General features: G+C 43.8%; 1 non-coding gene across 1 annotated transcript; it reads right to left on the bottom strand.

Annotated features, from left to right (window-relative positions):
* Positions 1–22,546: 22,546 nt before the first annotated feature.
* Trnas-uga lies at positions 22,547–22,621 on the bottom strand. The gene has a single exon. It is a non-coding gene; the product is annotated as a tRNA-Ser (tRNA).
* Positions 22,622–23,703: the final 1,082 nt, after the last annotated feature.

The raw sequence follows: 23,703 nt of genomic DNA, 5'->3' as shown, positions 1-23,703 counted from the left end.
AGTCCATAGATGGCTGCAAATGGTTTCCAAGTAGCCGAATGCGATCATTACCAGTCAACAATGAACACCATTACGGAGCCACTACCAGCTTGCTCGGTGCCTTATTGACAAGCTGGGTCCGTGACTTCGTGGGACCTGCGCCACACTCGAACCCTACCATCAGCTCTTACCAACCGTAATGAGTACTCATCTGGACCGGCCACGCCAACAGATATTATCACGAGCCCAGCAGAGGCGCTGTTGGCGATGCCGTGCTGTTAGCGGAGGCACTTGTGTCGGTCGTCTGTTGCCATAGCCCACTAACGCCAAATTTCCCACACTGTCCCAGCTACGTTCGTCGTACGTCCCACAGTGATTTCTGCGGCTATTTCGCGCAGTGTTGCTGGTTTATTAGGACTGAAAAATCTACACAAACGCCATTGCTCTGTCATTAAGTTAAGGCCACTGTGGTGTCCGTGGTGAGAGGTAATGCCTCATATCTGATATTTTCGGAACAGTCTTGACACTGCAGATCTAGGAATATTAAATTTCCTAACAATTTCTGAAATGGAATGTCCCATTCTTCTAGCTCCACCTACATTCCGCGTTCAAAGTGTGTTAACTCCCTTTGTGCGGCTCTCATCACTACGGAAACCTTTTCACATCAATCATCAAAGTACAGGTCCGCCAAGTACTGCGTTAGTATTCCTTGTGTAAGCGATACTACCGCCATCTGCATATACGCATATCGATATCCCACCTCAGTGTATGTGTGTATGTATATGTGTATCTTGAATAAAGAAGAACAATGTGGTAGCATTTAGAGTTTGACGTCCCGTTGACGTCGAGATCGTTACAAATGGCTCAAATGGCTCTGAGCACTATGGGACTCAACTGCTGTGGTCATAAGTCCCCTAGAACTTAGAACTACTTAAAGCTAACTAACCTAAGGACATCACACACATCCATGCCCGAGGCAGGATTCGAACCTGCAACCGTAGCGGTCACGCGGTTCCAGACTGTAGGGCCTAGAACCGCACGGCCACTCCGGCCGGCTGAGATCGTTACAAACATAGCACAACAAACTAGGACTGAGGGAAGCTGGCAAGGAAATCGGTCGTGACCTTTTAACGGAAACGTCCCTGCTTTTTTTTTTTTTTTTTTTGCCGGCCGAAGTGGAAGTGGCCGTGCGGTTAAAGGCGCTACGGTCGCAGGTTCGAATCCTGCCTCCGGCATGGATGTTTGTGATGTTCTTAGGTTAGTTAGGTTTAATTAGTTCTAAGTTCTAGGGGACTAATGACCACAGCAGTTGAGTCCCATAGTGCTCAGAGCCATGCCCCTGCTTTTGCATCAGCCGATTTGGGAAAATAACGGAAAACTTAATTTTGGATCGATGGACAAGAATTTGTTCCTTCATACTGTGGAATGCGAGGCCAGGGGCCACGTAATTCGGTACTGGCATAAGGGGTTTATGTACTCAGTTGCTAAGAATGCTGATTATTAATACATTGGTCTCACTACAAATTTTCAAAGGAACTGCTTTGTTATTGGCCAATAGCCCCTTATTAACTGATTTCCTTACTGGGGAACGATTTTGAAGCAGTGGCATGTACAAAGACGATCCTGACGCTAAGCTGATCACAACCTATGTCACTGAACTGAGGATTAAATGCGTAATAGCACCATCACTATCTAAAATACGTGATCTCTGATACAAAGTAAATAGCGTTAAATGTTGCGTACGCAGCGATTTACAGTAAAACTACCATACAATATTTATAGCAGAAAAAGCAAGTGTTTAGAATGTGATACATTGTAAGAATCCTCGGGAAATTTTGTCCACCCATGAAGGAGGTAGCTTAAAAAACCCTCGTTCGAACGACAACTTGAGTATTGGAACCCTAGCAGGTAGGATTGGTAGAGGAAATAGATAAGATCTAAAACGGAGCAGATTATTTTATTTAGCAGGCGCGAAAGCGGCTCGAAGTTACTTTCCGACTCCACTTTTCGCAGAAGATTGAAAGAAACATATTGCTTCTTCCTGATTATGTCTCAGAAAAAGACGAAGGAGGTAAATTTAGAGCGGTTCTAACTCACACAGGGGCCTACCAATATTCGTTCCTGTTGCGCACCATTTGTGACTGGTAAAGGGTAGGGTGTGTTTGTTTGGGTGGTGAGCGGGGAAGGGGTGGGGGATATTCACAGTGGTTGAGGGGAGGGTCCATACTGGACACTCATGTTGTTTTTAGTTTAAAAAAGTAGAAAATAGTAAAAAAATTTTGATTTAGAAGCATTTAATACTTAAGTTTTAATGTTATGATGCATTTACATTTGCTCTCAGAAAATACTTGTATAGTTAAAATTTATTATAAAATTTTTTTCAAAAGCCTTGTGGTTAGCGTGTTTGAATAATAGTTGCCAAAATCGAGCCACTTCTAAAAATAATCAGAGGGTACTAAATATAACTGGAAAATGGTATTAAATAAGAGTAAACACAATCTAGTTTCAAAGTAGACTTAATAAACACCTTTCTGAAGATTATAGAATTCGTCTATGTTTTCCTATGCTGAACCCAAGAGCCCTGATATACAATGTTCCTACAGGTTTTCTTCCTGACAGTTCCGTTTTGTGGCGTTTAAGAAAAATACTAACCCATTTTTCCCAGAAATTTCGTATTTGAAAAGGGCATTTAATGTTATTTCTCTTTGCCAATTCCTCGGGCATTTTTCACAAATCGCTACAAGTCAGCCCAAAGAAAGAAACTACTTCAGCAAGAAAATACTAAACAAGCTCATCTTCAAGATCTTTACCCAAAACTGTAGATCTGCCTTCTTTTTTTTGCTGCTTCCATAAGTGTACCGTACTTCATGTTCCACAACCTCATTAGTGTTGTTTTTGGGAACATTGAAGTGTTTACTTACCTTCTTCCTTTTCTTCTTTCTCTTCTGAACTGTGTCACTAGCTTTAGTCATTTTAGAGGGCTTCCACTGTCTTTGAACAACCTTCCTCATTATACACTTGGAATCTGAAAGAGAATTGGAAGAGAATAAGAAGATGTAAAAATAAGGGGTTAGGTTCAAGCAATGAAGAGGGGGAGGGGGGGAGACAACCTAGTTTACGCAACTATAGCTTGTATTTTGTTAACTCTATACATTTTTAAACAAACATGTAAATGAAACGGTTTAGTTATAAACATTAACCATAAACCTTACCTTCAAGGATGCACATAGCTTGAAAGACTTACCCGCCAGTATCTAGGAGAAACTGCAAAAAGTTTAGCACAACGTAAAAGGTTCTCCGTTGTCAACAAGTGAAGCGAGAGCTTTCTGCGTTCCGCTACAGAGCAGTAAAAATCTTAAGCATTTTATTTGTACTTTGTCCCACTAGAGTTAAGGAGAATGAAGAGCCAAGAAGGCGGAGGAGTCCAGTTTAGCGTACCTTCCTCTCTACGAAATGCCTTCCAGGACACACCGTAAAGTACTGGACGACTGCAGGTGTAGAAGTAAATATGAATGCCAGCGCGGCATGGAGAATTCGGACGCCACAATCGAACTTTTAGATTCGTTCATTAAGTTCGTATCGTTTTACCTAAGTTTAATAAACACAACAGATACGCATAACAGAGACTTTAGTCAGTAATAATACGAGGGTCACTCCAAAAGAAATGCACACTACTTTTGTAAAAAATATAGTTTTCATTCTACATGTGTGAAAGTTTTACAGTGTGTAGATACATCCTTCCCGCTTGTTTTGAAACTCAGTTCAACCTGTTCCCGTGAGTGGCGCCGTCACAGCATGTCTTCAAGGTGGCTGCTACACTTGACATTCGTCAGAAGCAACGTGCTGTCATAGAATTCCAATACTGTGAAAACGAGACAGTTGGAAACATCCACAAGAGTTTGGAAAGGTGTATGGAGATGCTGCTGTCGATCGCAGTACTTTTAGTCGGTGGTTAAGCAGGTTACGTGATGAAAGCAAGCACGGCAATATTGAGGATTGTCCTCGCAGACCTCGTACTGCACACACTCCAGACAATGTGCAGAGTTAACGAATTGGTGACTGCTGACAGACGCATCACAGTGAACGAATTGTCACGCCACGTTGGGATAGGGGAAGAAAGTGTCTACAGAATACTGAAAGTGTTGGTGTTAAAAACGGTTTGTGCCAGGTGGGTTCCCGGGATGTTGACAGTGGCGATCACAAAACTCGGATGGACGACACTGAAACGCTCGCCTTACAGTTCTGACCTGACTCCATGTGACTGTCATCTCTTTGGGAAGCTGAAAGACTCTCTTCGTCGATCAAGGTTTGAAGATGATGACTCCCTTGTGCACGCTGCCAAATAGTGGCTCCAACAGGTTGGTCCAGAATTTTACTGTACGGGTATACAGGCGCTGGTTCCAAGATGGCGTAAGGCAGTTGAGAGAGATGGGAATTATGTGGAGAAATGAAAATATTGTTCCTAAAGGAAGTATCTACACACTGTAAAACTTTCAAACAAATGTAGAATAAAAGATGAATTAAAAAAAAAAAATAGTGTGCATTTCTTTTGGAGTGACCCTCGTATATTCTCCTTCACCGTTTCCAACAGTCTGCCACAGCTGCGGTAACTTTTCGATTCCACGACTGTAGAAACTACTTGGTTTTGAGGCGAAGTACTCGTCGAGACATTTTCGGACCGCATTGCCATCCAGAAAGGAAGTTCCTTGGAGATTATTCGATGGAGAGCGGAATAGGTGAAAATCTGAAGGCGCAACATCAGATGCATAAGGTGGATGCGGGATGACTTCCCAACCCAGCTCCTGGTGCTGTTACTCAGGCAGCTGAAAACGTCTGGTCAATGGTTGCCGAGCAACTGGCTCGTCACAATACGCCAGTGACTACTCTTAATGACCTGTGGTATCGTGTTGAAGCTGCATGGGCAGCCGTACCTGTACACGTCATCCAAGCTCTGTTTGACTTATTGCCCAGGCGTATCAAGGCCGTTATTACGGCCAGAGGTGGTTGCTCTGGGTACTGATTTCTCAGGATCTATGCACCCAAATTGCGTGAAAATGTAATCACATGTCAGTTCTAGTATAATATATTTGTACAATGAATACCCGTTTATCATCTGCATTTCTTCTTGGTGTAGCAATTTTAATGGCCAGTAATGTATATCTGTGAGTGATACTTTCTAGATATCGCTTGGGGGAGTTCATATAGCGTGACGTCGTCATACCGTAGATCGTTCGTTGAAATCCCTTGTGATAACAATTTGTTTTAACTATTTACGCGTTACACTCTTATATGGAAGAACTTTTCCTGACGTGTAAAAGCGTTTTTCCGAGTTTGTAGCAATGTTCTTATCGCAGTTTGCTTTCGATTCGCTAATTGAAAGCAGCAAACTTTTAGAGTACATTTGTATAGATATGTGTGGTGCCCTGACGGACATATGCGACAGAACAGACACCACTCGTGATGATGCAGCTAGTCCATTTGTAGTTTCACAGAATAAACGTAAACAATCGGAGCAATAGAATAAAGATATAATTGCATCATTTGTGCGGAAGTATTAATAATCCCATATAACACTTTCACACACAGTATAGTAAAAATATTGTCATGATTGAGGTATGAACCCATGAGCCTTGGTACTACGACTTAACGCTCTGCCAACTTCGCCGCAGAAGCTATACGTATTTGTTACTTACAGTTATGCTTTTCCTGTTCTCCATAGTTACGGCGTTGCTTTTAATTAACGTTTACGTCCGTTCTGCTGGACCAGAGCACATAGTGCGAACAAAATCGGAGTTTTGGTTGATACTCTATAGACATATAACGTTTGGTACCGATTCCAGTGTCTAATATCTCGAGGTTTCGGTGTTAGAGCATGCTTTCACCACATTTGCCAGTTCTAGAGTACACGGACATGAATCATTGTGGATTAATGCGTTTAAACGATCTTCGTCAAGCCCCGAAGGTCTTCCTGAACGGGGAGAGTCATTAACGTCAAAACGATCCTCCTTAGAAGGAGAAAGCCATTTTCTTGCCGTGCTCTGTCCAATGGCATTATCCCCATATACGGCGCAAATGTTTCTGGCTGCCTCCACTGCTGTCGTCCCTCTATTGAACTCAAACAGCCGGCCGCTGTGTCCGAGTGTCTCTAGGCACTTCAGTTCAGAACCAGGCGGCTGCTACGGTCGTAGGTTCGAATCCTGCCTCAGGCATGGATGTGTGTGATGTCTTTAGGTTTAAGTAGTTCTAAGTCTAGGGGACTGATGACCTCAGATGTTAAGTCCCATAGTGCTTAGAGCCATTTGAACCTAACAGAACAATATGTCGGAAATGTTCCGATTCCTCCATTTGGCACTCCATTTTCTAGCCTGCACAGCCCCACTAACTATCTCCAAATGACAAAATGACAACCCATAGAGCAAGAGGGAACAAAGGGACAATCGATAAATAACCCATAGCAACGGGAATACCAAGATGTAAAAAAAAATCGCTTCGAACTTACGCACCAGCATAATTTATCACCGGAATGCTGAACATCGCTAATGTGGAGAGTTATTCTTCATCTTCTAGAGATAGGTAATGCAAGAACGGGATTTGTAGCGTTGGTCATTAATTTGCTGACAAATCGTTCAGCAAAAGGTGCTCCGTAAACGTGCAGAAACGCGTCAGAACAGGGTGGACAGAAAGAAGTCCTTGAGCAAGCCGGCAGGGAAATTTAAATAATGGCGAGTCGAGGCGACATCAAACGGAGCCCGACAGCTGTTTAATCTGGGCTGGCTGCAGCCTTTGTGGCGGCGAGCGCCTCTGCAGCTTCTGCGACTGCGCCGGGCTCTCCCGGCTGTCCCCCCGCACGCGCGCCACACGCAGTGCGTTCCATTACCCAGCAGGCACCGCGCGCGGTCTATGCACGCAGGCGGCTGTCGACTCCAGCAACGCGCCGCGCGGCAGGTAACCTGCGTTTACTACGTATCGAGGAATGCTCGTTGTCCATTAAAGGACGACGGGTGTGACTAAAGCTATACATATCTTCGGCAGAAGAGCAACACGTGTGCGTTGGGGTCCGCAGAAATTTGTCCAAGAGGGGACAAGATTCCAAACGTGTCATTGTTGAGAGAGCTGATCAACTGACTTTGAAACGCGTCGTGCCCCGAGAAATAAATTTGGTAGCAAGTACACAAAGCAGAAAGTATCTTAAACGTTTTGTGGTTACCCAGTCTCTTGCAGTGTTGATAACTGTTATGCTGTAAAGGTAGGCATATTTCATTTGAAAATCTAAAGTACATATTTTATATCATTAGTATGAATTTGTGTGTGGGAAACTTTCTGAAACAACCATCAATTTGTCGTTAGTGTTGTGTCCGACTTCTTGGAAACTGAGGTGGCTATTAAATACGAGGGTCACTCCAAAAGAAATGCACACTATTTTTGTAAAATACAGTTTTCATTCTGCATGTGTGAAAGTTTTACATCCTTCCAGCTCGTTTTCAAAGTTAGTTCAACCTGTTCCCGTGAGTGGCGCCAGCACAGCATGTCTTCAAGATGGCTGCTACACTTGACGTTCGTCAGAAGCAACGTGCTGTCATAGAATTTCCGTGCTGTGAAAACGAGACAGTGGGAAACATCCACAAGAGGTTGGAAAAGGTGTATGGAGATATTGCTGTCGATCGCAGTACAGTTAATCGGTGGGCAAGCAGGTTACGTGATGAAAGCGGTCACGGCAATATTGAGGATTGTCCTCGCAGCGGCAGGCCTCGTACTGCGCACACTCCAGACAATGTCCAGAAAGTTAACGAATTGGTGACTGCTGACAGACGCATCACAGTGAACGAATTGTCACGCTACGTTGGGATAGGGGAAGAAAGTGTCTGCAGAATACTGAAAGTGTTGGTGTTAAAAAAGGTTTGTGCCAGGTGGGTTCCCGGGATGTTGACAGTGGCTCACAAAGAAACAAGGAAAACGGTATGCAGCGAATTTTTGGAACAGTACGAGAATGGTGGGGATGGATTTCTTGGAAGAATTGTGACAGGTGATGAAACATGGCTCCATCATTTTTCACCAGAGACGAAAAGGCATCAATTCACCCAAGGAAAAAAAAAAAAAGCAAAACCGCACCTTCTGCAGGACAAGTTATGGCTACGGTGTTTTTCGATTCCGAAGGACTCTTGCTTGTGGACATCATGATCAGTGGAACACCATAAATTCTGATGCATATGTGACGACACTGAAGAAACTTCAAGCTCAACTGAGTCGTGTTCGACCACATCGGCAAAAGCAGGTTGTTTTGCTGTTGCACGACAATGCACGGCCACATGTCAGTCAAAAACCCATGGAAGCGATCACAAACCTCGGATGGACAACACTGAAACACCCGCCTTACAGTCCTGACCGGGCTTCATGTGACTACCATCTCTTTGGGAAACTGAAAGACTCTTTTTTTGGAACAAGGTTTGAAGGTGATGACTCCCTTGTGCACGCTGCCAAACAGTGGCTCCAACAGGTTGGTCCAGAATTTTACCATGCGGGTATGCAGGCGCTGGTTCCAAGATGGCGTAAGGCAGTTGAGAGGGATGGAAATTATGTGGAGAAACGAAAATATTGTACCTAAGGGATGTATCTACACACTGTAAAACTTTCAAACATGTAGAATAAAAGATGAATTAAAAAAAAAATTGTGTGCAATTCTTTTGGTATGACCCTCGTAATACAACGACTTAGAACACTCCACATAAGCAATTCTTTATTTACAACAAACTTATCTTTGCTCCACCGGCTCAGCTGTTGCTATGAAAGCGCACACGTAGACTTCCTGTTCAGAAAACAGTCACATACGCGCAAACAAAGTTGACTTCGGTGCTATGGCTAATGCGAGCGTCTCGTAAACCCATTTCCCATTTACAGTCGTTCTCATCAGTCACTGCACCGAGTGTCAACTTTGTTTGTGCGAATATTAAATGAGCCACGATTTGAGACAAGTGCAGAATGGCCGTACCGTCACTTCTCTACAGTCACTAGAGAACACAAGTTCGTAGACACTTGTTGACTTAGTTTTGATAGCGTTGGCGCATAGGCACAGTTCGCCGGAGACGGAAGAGTCTCTTCACTCCCCAACGGTTGGTTCAAATGCTGTAAGCACCATGGGACTTAATATCTGAGGTCATCATTCCCCTAGACTTAGAACTAATTAAACCTAACTAACCTAAGGACATCACACACATCCATGCCCGAGGCAGGATTCGAACCTGCAACCTTAGAAGCAGCGCGGTTCCGGACTGAAGTGCCCATCGGTTGATGCGGGCTCTTCAGGCGAGTTGGCAGCACGACGACGTTAATACGACAGAATCTTCCTGGAAGTGGACAGTGCTGCCCACCTGGCCTCTGGCAGTGCTATTTCAGGGCATATTTCAGGGCAGAGGGGCGACGGTGGCGCCTCGGAACTACGGGAGGCGCGACTTCTTCCTAGCATTTCAAGTGGTTCAAATGGCTCTGAGCACTATGGGACTCAACTTCTGAGGTCATTAGTCCCCTAGAACTTAGAACTAATTAAACCTAACTAACCTAAGGACATCACACACATCCATGCCCGAGGCAGGATTCGAACCTGCGACCGTAGCGGTCTCGCGGTTCCAGACTGCAGCGCCTAGAACCGCACGGCCACTTCGGCCGGCTTCCTAGCATTTCATTGGCCCCTCGTGATGCTGTGCAGTATCTCTGCGGTGCTCGTTAAGTCTTGCCCCGCTTTCAATCCTCGACAACACCGTAGTTGCAACCAACTCTTAACAGCCTAAGACTGAACTGAAATGGTCCTCATCTCCGTGTTTTGACACGTTATCTTGCAGCCATATCAGATGGACCACAGATCTCATAGCTATATTTCGCGTGGGGTTGCGTTGTTTAAGAACCGTATAATTTCAGAAGGTTCAAATACTTTTAAACCTCGGAATATCACCTTTTTTCCCTCTCTTCAGCCCATAAATTGGTACTTGTATTTCTCCTGCGTTTGGGTCCATAGAAGTATACGTGAATATACCTACAGTACTACACTCTTCATACTCTACTACAGTCTCTCTACGGTTTAAAACTGAATAAAGTCTCAGCTCGCCTTCACGCGTGAAATGCAAACCTATTGTTGAGCCGAGGGGGCTGTTCTTGTATGAATTGGGGACTGTTATCGGGCAGTAATACTGAAGCCATATTTGTAGTGTGCTGGCTGTTTGAATTGTCCCTTACTGTAGCTCGTTAAGGGCAGCACAAGGAAGCTGCAATGCAAAAATCGGGTACTCTGTTTCGGCAATGTCCTGCCAATATTCACATCCACAAAGATTGCAAAACAACGCCGGAACCGCCGCCACGACAGGAAAATGGTACAATTTTCTGTGAACAACAGCTCAACTAAACAATGCAGTGTTAACTAAAGCGATAGTGTTTCTCCTAGTGTTCGGCAGTGCTAAATCCTCGGCTTGAGTAGAGTGAGAGACAATCATTTGCCGAAATAGGCTAGAATTCTGTAAATAATAAACAGTACAACGCAGGTTCCAGAAGGGGGCAATTTAGATAGTGAATGTCATTTCTGACGTACCCATTACAAATATCCTATCAAGTTGAGAGAATATAATGACAAAATGACAATAAAGAAAACATGTTGTTGGTTAACCGTACTCTCGAATGCGCCATTTCACGTGTGTTCTGTAACCTGAACATATTTTTCTCTTCTACATACTGACGAACGGTCACCATGGCTGTATTAGGATAACCGGCAAAAAGCGAGGATGCAATGAATCTCCACGGCGTTGTTTTCACGTAGGCCACTGTAGAGAGACACGGCAGTTCTGCCGCACGGCGGCCGGCCCCTGCAGCGGCAAGGCACGGAAGGAAGATTACAGTAACAGCAGTCCCAAAGAAAAACGTCTTTTGCATGTCGCACATTAAGTTTTTTTTATTTATCTTGTGCACCCAGACGCATTTCGCCTTGGTTGCAAGCCATCTTTCGTGGGTGTTAGATCAGCGTCTGATTCATTATTTCGGAGCCAAACAGCTTTCTCTCACGTGGCAAACTGCTTGAAAGTTGGCAGTTTTCTTTTGGTCACTGTTTTCAAAATACAGCACTTTAACTGCTATTTTCATAGACACCCACTGAAGATGGCTTGTAACTAACGCGTAACGCGTCTGGGTACACAAGATAAATAAAAACCTTAATGGGCAATCTAGAAAAGGCGTTTCGAACTACTGTAATTTATAGAGAGCTGCTGTGAAAATGGCCAGCACAGATGCTTGTTTAGAGCTGAACGTCCGATAGAGAGCACGGTCATCAGAGAAGGAGCACAAGCTCGGGATTACGAAAGAATGGGGGATGATAATCGGCTGCGCCCTTTTCAAAGAAACCATCCCGGCATTTCCCTCGAGGGAATTTAAAAAAAAACTATAGGAAACTGTAATTTGGATGGCCGGACGGGATTATGAATCGTCGTCTTCCCGACTGCGAGTCCAGTGTGCTAACGACTGCTCCACATCGCTCGGCGGCAAGGCACGGTGACATAGACTCTCCCGCCATACGGCAGTAGCTGTGTTTTGGCCAGTTTTCATTTGTTTATTGGTTTTCTGTATGTGGTCATACAGTCATTTCAACAGTGGAATGTCACTTATGACGGTACGAATGTAAGGATAACACAACATCCAGTCCCCGAACGGAGATAATTTCCGACTAGGCCCGGAATCGAAACGGCGCCCGTCCAGTAAACCATCAGCCATAGCTCGGTTAAAACGACTCTCTAACGCTGTGTGTTAATAAAAAGCCGGACATTTTTCGTACGGCGGGAACCGTAGCGCGCCAAAATAAGTGGAGGTACATCGAGTCTACTGGAATACTCGTTACTCAGATACGCAACGACACCAAGTGCGCCCACAACCAGTGGCAAATAGAGGGGGGAGGAGGTACCCACCCCACCTCCCCCAAACTCAGGAAAAAAATATAGTGTAGTCAAGTGTTTTTCTTTCAAGAAAATGATTTATAAGTCACTAGGCCGGATTTTAACAAGGTCGGATGTGAAAATTTTTTATGGCTACTTACAAGTTGCCATTAAATATGAAAAATATTCCATATCGCCATGTCCAGCCCTTTGACCCTCCCCCCCCCCCCTCCCCCGCCGTTGCAAACTTTCTTAGTAGAGCCAGAGTCCTTGAACAGCACTAGACGGGTGCCGGAGTTGCTTGTGTCTCTCTGGGACGATAGACAGCTGCGCATATGCTCGGGGCGTTTCGGATATCCGTAGAACTTTGACTTTGTGGATAAATGCCTGTGCCATGCGGTTATCGTCATATACACCCATGGGAATCAACAGTACCAATTTCTTTGTTGTTAAAAGGATAGTATCAATTAATATTGATTTGCTTCTATTTTTCGAATACAACCGACCGATAGTAATGATAATTACTGTTTAAGCCATTATTGTAACTCATTTTGGACTGAATTCTGCTGTCATGGTTTCAACGTAGAGTGTCCTGGAGAGGACAGATCGTAGATGGGGTCTGCACGATCTAAAGATGGCACAACGGCGATTTCTTCATTTTCTCCACAACAATACCTACATCCTGCTTCCGCTCTTACGAGCCGCCTTACGTCAGCCTCAATAGAGGTCACTTACGTAATTACGAAAGCTGCCACAAATCCACATGAAGGCCATCCTAGACCACTGCATCCATTACAATACTTACTTCACGGCCTCTCTCCTTTTCGTGTATCGCATGTCTCATATTCGGTATAAAATCAATGTTTCTCTTCAACATATTTACGAGTAGGCAGTGCAATGCTTATTACATTGGGAAGTGTTGCACTTTAAAATAACACAGGTCTGCACAAAAATATTTTTTGAAAGTTGCTTGAAATTTGATAACTGACTTTTATGTACTTTTCAGCGTTGATTTCAAAAATGCAATCCAGTTTTCTTTTCTATCGCGTCAGGTTTTCTCACAAAAAGGGAGTATTTTTGGGTATAATAACAAAATTTAAGCAATTTATCACATTTTTTCCAACGTTTTAAAATTTTATTTTATTTATAAATCATGTTTTAAACTACATTTCCAGTACACTTTCGTTTCTCTTTAAGCTCATAAGTCCTTATAATAACGCTTTCGCTATCTGTCGAAGTTTCTTTTATTGCTTTTCCGGCTGTGGACTCATTGAGGATCATCTCTTTTTATCATCCAGCAGTAGTCCGCTATCATGTTGACATTCGATCTTCCTTGATATCTTCTTTCCATTTCTTTGATGTCTTGGTGGAATCTTTCGCCATGCTCTTCACTCACATCACCAAGGTTTGCAGGGAAATAGTCAAGAAGTGAGTGGAGAATGTGAATTTTAATGCTCATGTTACAGCCCAGCTTCTTAAAGTTGTCGAGCAAGTCTGCGACGATTTTCTTGTAGTCTGGATCTCTTTTGTTTCCTAGGAAACCGGTAACTACTAATTTAAAAGATGTCCATGCTGCCTTTTCTTTTGTTTCCATTTTGTCCACAAAGTTGGGATCTGTCATTAGTTTTCTAATGTCTGGTTCAACAAAGATTCCTTCCTTTAGCTTTGCCTCGGATAAACCAGGATACTGTCCACAAAGATGTCTTAAACACTCCCCTTCTTTTGGCAATGCCTTAACAAATTGTTTCATCAACCCCAACTTAATGTGAAGTGGTGGAAGTAACACCTTTTTGGAATCCACGAGGCTTTTCCACTCAACATTTTTAACTCCCACCTGTAAGGTTTTCTCAAGGGCCAAGCTTTTATTATGTAGTGTTGCTTTCTGTCTCTACTGTCCCATTCACAGAGAAAGAAAGGGGACTTTGTATATCCACTTTGTTGACTAAACAGCATTGAAATCACTTTTAAATCGCCAAATAGTGTCCAATTGCGGTCTGAATAGCAGAGTTTGCTTAAAACTAGTTCAAGGTTTTCGTAACATTTTTTTAAGTGAAGCGAGTGTCCAACTGGTATAGAAGCATACTTATTGCCATTGTGTAGAAGTCTTGCTTTAAGGCTTCTTTCTGAAGAATCAATAAAAAGCATATTCTATTTTGAAACGTGCCGTAAGTCCAGGAACATCACTGCGAAGAAGTGGCCGAGCGGTTCTAGGCGCTTCAGTCTGGAACCGCGCGACCGTCCAACGGTCGCAGGTTCGAATCCTGCCTCGGGCATGGATGTGTGTGATGTCCTTAGGTTAGTTAGGTTTAAGTAGTTCTAAGTTCTAGGGGACTGATGACCTCAGATGTTAAGTCCCATAGCGCTCAGAGCCATTTTGAACCATCGCTGCAAAACACCAAGTCACCTTCTTGAGAGACGAAAGATACAAACTCCTTTTCCCTTGATCGATACCAAGAAAAGGATGTACCAGGAGCCAACATATGTTTATCTTTCAATCTACATCCTAAAACTTCTGCCGATTCTTTAGAAAGGCCTAGGTCTCTAACTAAATCGTTCAGTTCAGATCGTGAGAATGGAATGGGGTCGGTTGCGCCAGGATCGTAGCAATCTCTGTCTTCTTCACTATCACCTTGCTGAGCCAATGGCTCGTGATCATAAGTCTGGAAGAGAGGGTATTGGTACTTCAGGTCTATGAGGAACAGGGCGAATGGCTGATTGAATGTTAGGGTAAGAAATATCCTTTTTGTTTTTCAGATTGAAACCTCGTACGTTGCAAGATCAAAAATAGCAGTCATCACTATGATATCTGGGCTCCCTCTAAACCATTGGTATTCCAAAACGTAAGGACTGCTTTTTACATCGAAACCATTGCCTCAGTTCTTCAACACACACTGAACAAACTATGAGTGGGGCCCAAGGCTTATCTTGATCGCCTAATTTTATACAAAAATTGGCGAAATATACTTTTTCAACAAAATCGTAAATGTTTCTTTGTTGCTTTTTAACGGTAGAGGTATCACAAATGCAGCAGAAGCAATCTGGCAAGTTTATACAACCTCTGGTAGCCATTGTCCATAAAACAAATTCACAACACAAGAAAACCGTCATTACTTTCTAGTAACAACAACACGTGAATAGCACAGAATGAAGAGGTACTGTGAACTGAAGGACAAGAGCAGAAGCTCACGTCTTGGTGATGGTGGGGGAAGGGGCAGCGCGACAGACAGGCACTGATATGAAAGTACTGCTGGTTTCTCCTAATTACTCTGTATTTTACGTATATATAGTATAAAAACGGCTAAATAACAGTTTATGATGATCCTAAAAACCAATATACAAACTCACTAGAGTGCTGAAATATCGAAAAAAGCTTAAACTAGACAAGCAGTTTGTGAAATAACTGTAAGTGATGGAATTTTTTCACTATTTTTCCCGAAATCAGCGTTGAAAACTATGTAAAAATCCGTTAATAAATTTGAAACAATTTTTCTGTCGCAGATCTGTGTAATTTGAGGTTATGTGCTTTCGATAAACGAACTGCACGAGTAGATTCAAAATATGTGCATTCATACCATATGGAAAATGGAGCGAAAGAACATAGCACAACTTCATTTGACTTATCAGTTCTGAGGAAATATTCTGCCGGAAGGATAACAGGAAGTTGCAAGCCAAGGAATGCATCAAGAATTAGACAGACTATACTGTATTAAAAAGTGTTCATTATCTGTCTCTACATTTCAAGTATATGGATTGAAAATTAGGACTCAGATTTAAGTAGACGAAAATTCAGGCCAGATGCAAGTTTAGCGTCAGACTTCCAGCGAATCAAACGGGTAGAAGTGGTTTACAATATCTCAGTATACATAGCCTAAGATATGGAAAAAAATGACTTGCGGAGGCAGATGCGAGAAGTGCATTTGGGGACGAGGATAGCATATTTCTACTCCGAGCAGGTATCTATGGATAGAAAACAGTGGCTAGGGCAGGTAGCGGAGTCAGTTTTCTCATTCATAGAAACGATGGGCAATACAGACTGTACAATGTATCATAGAAAATAGATTGAATAATACAAACCTACAATTATAAACTAAAAAAAGCTTTCTTTTCTGGATTATCATCTATACAATATGTGATATAAAATTTCGTGTCTGTTAACCGTGCCTGGTGTAACATCACAGACTCGAGCGTAATTACTTCAGTCTTTAAGGTGGATTTCAGTATGTCTAACAGCTTTTGTGGAACGACAAATCTTATGGATCCCTGGTCAACCTAATGGGCGTGGATGTGCTGTATTTGAGACATTGTACTAATATAGACTGGATCTGTGGTCAAATCCTCGTGTGCTCAATGTGATTTCCCCAGAGAACTCTAAGTGAATGCTTGGGGTGGTCCTCTTAAGGAGGTGTAAATCATACTCCTTTTACCACTTTTTATGTCAGTGTTATAGTTCACAGACCTGACTGTCGAGGTAACGCTTGAGTCGAAGCGGCCTTCTTAATTCTCTGCTGACGTTGTCAATGGAAATTTATAAAAAATTATGATACGTTTCTTATCATTAGTGATTAATGTATACAGGAGTGTAACGGGTATAAGTTCTTATATTTTTGTGTGTGGTACCTTAAAATGTACCCACATCTCTGTGTCGAGTAATCTTTTCGCAAAAACGTCACTAGTCACACATCACTGATGTTTTCTGTATGGTCCTAACTGCCCACTGAGTAGACTACACCTGTGTTTTATATCCACGAGTCCAGACAATAACACACGAAAGTAAAGGAGAAGTAAGCGTTGATGGCTTAGTCCTGCCGCATGTACTTGGAAGTACTATCCTATCTAAAAACATACGAGTTGTAATAGCTATAAAATTAGTCAACAAATGTGAATATTTACGCTACTGGCCATTAAAATGGCTACACCAAGACGAAATGCAGATGATAAACGAGTATTCATTGGACAAATATATTATACTAGAACTGACATGTGATTACTTTTTCACACAATTTAGGTGCATAGATACTGAGAAATCAGTACCCAGAACAACCACCTCTGGCCGTAATAACGGCCTTGATACGCCTGAGCATTGAGTCAAACAGAGCTTGGATGGCGTGTACAGTCACAGCTGCTCATGCACCTTCAACACGATACCAAAGATCATCAAGAGTAGTGACTGGCATATTGTGACGGTCCAGTTGCTCGGTCACCATTGACCAGACGTTTTCAGTTGGTGAGAGATCTGGAGAATGTGATGGCAAGGGCAGCAGTCGAACATTTTCTGTATCCAGAAAGGCCTCTACAGGACCTGCAACATGCGGTCGTGCATTATCCTGCTGAAATGTAGGGTTTCGCAGGGATCGAATGAAGGGTAGAGCCACGGGTCGTAACGTATCTGAAATGTAATGTCCACTGTTCAAAGTGCCGTCAGTGCGAACAAGAGGTGCCGAGGCGTGTAACCAATGGCACCCCATGCCATCACGCCGAGTGATACGCCAATATGGCGATGACGAATGCATGCTTCCAACGTGCGTTCACCGCGATGTCGCCAAACAAGGATGCGACCATCATGATGCTGTAAACATAACCTGGATTCATCCGAAAAAATGACGTTTTGCCATTCGTGCACCCAGGTTCGTCGTTGAGTACCCCATCGCAGGCGCTCCTGTCTGTGATGCAGCGTCAAGGGTAACCGCAGCCATGGTCTCCGAGCTGATAGTCCACGCTGCTGCAAACGTCGTCGAACTGTTCGTGCAGACGGTTGTTGTCTTGAAAACGTCCCCATCTGTTGACTCAGGTATCGAGACGTGGCTGCACGATCCGTTACAGCCATGCGGATAAGATGCCTGTCATCTCGACTGCTAGTGATACGAGGCCGTTGGGATCCAGCACGGCGTTCCGTATTACCCTCCTGATCCCACCGATTCCATATTCTGCTAACAGTCATTGGCTCTCGACCAACGCGAGCTGCAATGTCGCGATACGATGAACCGCAATCGTGATAGGCTACAATCCGACCTTTATCAAAGTCGGAAACGTGATGGTGCGCATTTCTCCTCCTTACACGAGGCATCACAACAACGTTTCACCAGTCAACGCCGGTCAACTGCTGTTTGTGTATGATAAATCGGTTGGAAACTTTGCTCATGTGAGCACGTTGTAGGTGTCGCCACCGACGCCAACCTTGTGTGAATGCTCTGAAAAGCTAATCATTTGCATATCACAGCATCTTCTTCCTGCCGGTTAAATTTCGCATCTGTAGCATGTCATCTTCGTGGTGTAGCAATTTTAATGGCCAATAGTGTATGTAATGTTGTCCAGTACACCTTCCTCAGTAGGCAATAGAAACAACTGCGCTTATACTCGTTACGCTGTATTTGGATACTTAGTACTGGCAATAAATGCGTGGAACCAGAGATGAAAGTTACTGGTGAATCTTCTGTGTTGTATGGCCGTGGTCCATAAATCTGGATTGTTCCTGATGTTTCGTCCAGAGCTGCGTTGGACACCTTCGGAGGTGCTCCTGGTTTCCCTGAGCCTTGCCGACAGTCGACCAAACAACTCGGAAGATTCACCAGTAATGAAGTCAACAGGTGGAAGCCTTCATTCCATGAGCCAAAGAGGAAAGATCACGAGGGGATTGGCGAAGTACCATGCCTGCATTGCCGCAGGGCCGAACAGCTTCTGATGGTTATGGACGTTGCTAATTCGTAGAACACACGTTACCTGAAGCATATTTTGCGTTATTTTCCATGCACTTAGCATTTAAATACTTGTGTTCGTTTGGACATAAGCCCTGCTGACATACATTCGCACGTCTCTGCTCGCAGGTGCAGTGAGGACAACTACTGCCCCCCAGAGGATGTGAACTTCATCCAGGAGGCTGTGCTGAAGGAATTGCGCCTCAAGTTCGTCCCGGTGAAGCCGTAGCCTGCCTACCTGGAGTGCGACCACTGAACCACTGGAAGTCTGCCGGCACCATCACACTTTTCGTTTCGTTTCCTAATAGACTAACGCTGCTCGTCAGCATACGGAGTTTTTATTGTGCTTAAATTCATACAAAATGTACTGTCAAAAGATTGATTTTAGACATTTAGTGAATGGCCTTCTGTAACGCTGAATCGAAAATTAAAGCATTCTTTTGCGAAAAGAAAATAAGTGTTGAGACTGAATACATTGTCTAATTTTACTGAAAACTATTACTGACGACAGACGTATTCTTCTTAAAACTTGAGCGTCTTTATATTCAGACTGAACACTAAATAACCAAAATTCATTAAATAGTAACCCTCTTCTTCAGACAGTCTGGAAAGCAGGCGTCGACAATGTCTTGTAATTGGTATTTTTTTAGTCTGTACTCCCGCTGCTAAATGTAGACACAAAATAGTAGATTGATTTTTAACTTACCGGTAACCTCATATAGATTCTAGGCGCCACAGATTACTATGCACTCCTTTTATGACCCTGTGTAACAGTGTATCGGTGGCAGAAAAATTCTCCTTAGGTGCAGTAATTAACTTGATACTTTAAAGAAGGAGATTCGTTTTGAGCAGCACTAAGTAGGAAGGGAAACAGTCTAAGCAAATATTTTTCTCTACTAATAGATATAGCACACTATACGTAAGTATAAGCTGTGAGGCTTAATTCCAGTAGAAAGTTTATTTTTGAGCAGTCGACGATGACTCCAAGGAATTGTACTTAGGTCATGGAAATTCATCACGCAGCTAGTGAAAAACAACATTCGTAAACAGATGTGTATTTATGGACTGAGAAAAAGAATTGAAGGCTGATTTTTTTTGGAACCACGTCGTTTTACGTCATTGGGAAGCAGAAGTTTGAAGTTTGGGCCAAAGGTGCGTACAACCTTCCTCTGAAATGGTCCAAAAGCGTGCCGCCGCCCTGCGATGTTAACCTAGGGTTCGACGACGCTCCAAAGAGCAAGGTGCCGACACATGCGAAAAAAGACCAGAATTCTGAAGTTCACGTAATGCTTATGGTGGGTTAATGATAACACATTGGCAACGCCACTATAGTCGAGTCAGTAGTCCCCCCCCCCTCCCTCTCACCCCCCCCCCCCCTTACCCACATCTCATCTCTGCTCTTGGCGCCTCTGCGATGGACTTCAGAACTGCCGCTTTTTTCTTACGGGTGGATGAGAAAAACATTTCAGTCACGCCACCGCTCAGAGCTGACCCGAAAAGGCCTCAAGGAGGTGGCATAAATGTCGTGAATGAAACCACTCCTTACCTTAGGGCGTTCGTTTAACGGACATTTCGGAGTCAGAAATGATGGTGACAGTGCGATTAATAACAGATCGACGTTCTCGACAAACTTTGAGATTGCTGACACCCCTCAGACGATTCAGACTTTCCCTAAGGTCATTGTAGTCCTGCGGCCTCTCTGACATGATCTGACCGCTTTGAAATGTAGCATCACTACAATTTTTGCTCTGGTACACAGGGTGGAACTATTCGACGAAATTTTAACATATCCGAAGTAGCAAAGAGTATATACACATTTTAAGCCCTTCTGTTTCACATTCTCTTGTGGCGCGGGTACAGGAAGTTGCAACATAAACACATGTGTAACTAAAACGACAAAGGGTCCTTGTAAGACCCCCAGTTCAGTAACAACCTCGATGCTACATGCGTACCTTTGTTGAGCACTTTACAACTGTACCTGTACAGAGACAACCATTGACTGACTCCTAGGTGCCTGTGGGTAGGCAACCTTTCTCTTAGTCGCGCTACACTGCATCACTAGCGCCTGCTTGTGGGGATGTGGAATCATTCCCTGGTTTCACTGACGCTCTTTATGCCACCTCATGAAGCCTTTTTGTGTCTATTTAGTATGTGTGAAACGTTTTCCCCACCTAGCTATACGAGAGCTGTATGATTTCAAGGCTGAGCATCACTATTCTCACCGTCTCACCGCCATCGTAGAGGCGCAAGAGAAAGTCGGTGCAGGATTATTCCATCCTCTGGGAAAAATTGATTCTTTTGAGGGCGAAAGGGCTCACTTCTTTCCCAAAAATGCAGTTTACATGTGGAGTTCAGTTCTTGAAACAACATTAAACGTACGCTGAGGCCTAGATAGACTGATTTAGTTTGTGTGTCTCGTGTAAACGCTTGCCCTCCTGTGTAACAGAAAATTCGAGATACATTGTTGATACTGTGTTATGGTGTTCTGATTTATAACCTGAGTCCCTGCAATCTTCATTGAACTGTTTGTTTTTTCTTTTACATACTGTATTCTTGTTTCCGTTGAGTGAAGAGTTTTTGGATTTTGATCTTAACTCTTTTCTTAAATTCGTACCTGGCCGATGTCCACTGGCATTGTTCAGTTGTAAATTGTGCAGCAGTATTAATTAATAAATTCTGTTTGTTTAAACTGACTATTTATTGTTATTATGCTCTAGCACCTTATCGCTCCCAACACAACCCAGCTCGCTCTGGCACACATTACAAAGTATGAATTGTGTGTTTTGATTTACAATGACAGAAAAAAATCGCGGTACCAAGAAGAAGTTGTGCGACATAAACGGAAGTTGGTAGACGTGTTTCTACATCAAAAAGATGATGTCTACCCAGATTTCCGGCCAGTCGCATAGGAGTGAGGCAAATCAGGTTTGCTTTAAGTACACACTGACAGTTAGACACCTTTGAGATTGGACGTGGTAAGTTGATGTTTGTCAAGAATCCCATCGTACAAACCTCACTGAATTTGAACGAGGTCCTGTAATAGGGCCACGAGAAGCTGGATGTTGACACCACCGAGTAGAAGACCGTCGTGTTAGGTGTACGGCTCTGGTGCATCGTACTGCATTTGCAGCAGCAATCTGAGCAACAGTTGGCTCTGTGGTGAACTGTTCAAGGACAGCTCCGAACCAGACACCCTGAAGCCTGCGTTCCACTAATCCCAAGCCAACGCCATCTGCGACTTCAGTGGTGTCATGCACCCTGTGTTGGTTAGACGGAGGCCAGTTGAGGACCTGCACCCAACCTGTCTGTGTGCTAGACACACTGGACTTACACCTGGGGTTATACTCTGGGATGCGCTTTCACAAGACACGAAGAGACTCCCGTGGTTGTCCCACGCACCCTGAATGCAAAAGCCGCGCGGGATCAGCCGAGCGGTCTATGGGCGCTGCAGTCACGGACTGTGCGGCTGGTCCCGGCGGAGGTTCGAGCCCTCCCTCGGCCATGGGTGTGTGTGTGTTTGTCCTTAGGATAATTTAGGTTAAGTAGTGTGTAAGCTTAGGGACTGATGACAACTCCAGCATCATCCATCCATTACTCTACATTAAATGTTTTTTGGTTTTGTGATTTTGTTTTTCTGTCAGTGTCTTTTTGTGTCTATTGTCTCGCGAAAAGCTATTTACAATTTGTACAGAAAGCAGATTGCAGTTATAAGAGTCGAGCGGCATGAAAGGGAAGCGGTGGTCGGGAAGTGAGTGAGACAAGGTTGTAGTCTATCCCCGATGTTATTCAATCTGTATATTGAGCAAGCAGTGAAGGGAACAAAAGAAAAATTCGGAGTAGGAATTAAAATCCATAGAGAAGAAATAAAACTTTGAGGTTCGCCGATGACATTGTAATTCTGTCAGAGACAGCAAAGGACCCGGAAGAGCAGCTGAACGGAATGGACAGTGAAACTTCCTGGCAGATTAAAACTGTGTGCCCGACCGAGACTCGAACTCGGGACCTTTGCCTTTCACGGGCAAGTGCTCTACCAACTGAGCTACCGAAGCACAACTGACGCTCGGTACTCACAGCTTTACTTCTGCCAGTACCTCGTCTCCTACCTTCCAAACTTTACAGAATCTCTCCTGCTCCTGGTAGAGCACTTGCCCGTGAAAGGCAAAGGTCCCGAGTTCGAGTCTCGGTCGGGCACACAGTTTTAATCTGCCAGGAAGTTTCATGTCAGCGCACACTCCGCTGCAGAGTGAAAATCTCATTCTGGAAACATCCCCCAGGCTGTGGCTAAGCCATGTCTCCGCAATATCCTTTCTTTCAGGAGTGCTAGTTCTGCAAGGTTCGCAGGAGAGCTTCTGCAAAGTTTGGAAGGTAGGAGACGAGGTACTGGCAGAAGTAAAGCTGTGAGTATCGGGCGTGAGTTGTGCTTCGGTAGCTCAGCTGGTAGAGCACTTGCCCGTGAAAGGCAAAGGTCCCGAGTTCGAGTCTCGGTCGGGCACACAGTTTTAATCTGCCAGGAAGTTTCATGTCAGCGCACACTCCGCTGCAGAGTGAAAATCTCATTCGGGAATGGACAGTGTCTTGAAAGGAGGATACAAGATGAACATCAACAAAAGCAAAACAAGGATAATGGAATGTAGTCGAATTAAATCGGGTGATGCTGAGAGAATTAGATTAGGAAATGAAACGCTTATAGTAGTAAATGGGTTTTGCTATTGGGGGAGCAAAATGACTCGCGATGGTCGAAGTAGAGAGGATATGAAATGCAGACTGGCAATAGCACGGAAATCGTTTCTGAAGAAGAGAAATTTGTTAACATCGAGCATAGATTTAAGTGTCAGGAAGCCGTTTCTGAAAGTATTTGTATGGAGTGTAGCCATGTATGGAAGTGAAACGTGGACGATAAATAGTTTGGACAAGAAGAGAATAGAAGCTTTCGAAATTTGGTGCTACAGAAAAATGCTGAAGATTAGATGGGTAGATAACATAACTAATGAGGAGGTATTGAATAGCATTGGGGGGAAGAGGAGTTTGTGGCCCAACTTGACTAGAAGAAGGGATCGGTTGGTAGGACATGTTCTGAGCATCAAGGGATCACGAATTTAGTATTGGAGGGCAGCGTGGATGGTAAAAATCTT

This window comes from Schistocerca americana, chromosome 3 (assembly GCF_021461395.2).
Source record: "Schistocerca americana isolate TAMUIC-IGC-003095 chromosome 3, iqSchAmer2.1, whole genome shotgun sequence".
Taxonomy (NCBI): domain Eukaryota; kingdom Metazoa; phylum Arthropoda; class Insecta; order Orthoptera; family Acrididae; genus Schistocerca; species Schistocerca americana.
This window is presented reverse-complemented; position numbering and strand designations above follow the sequence as displayed.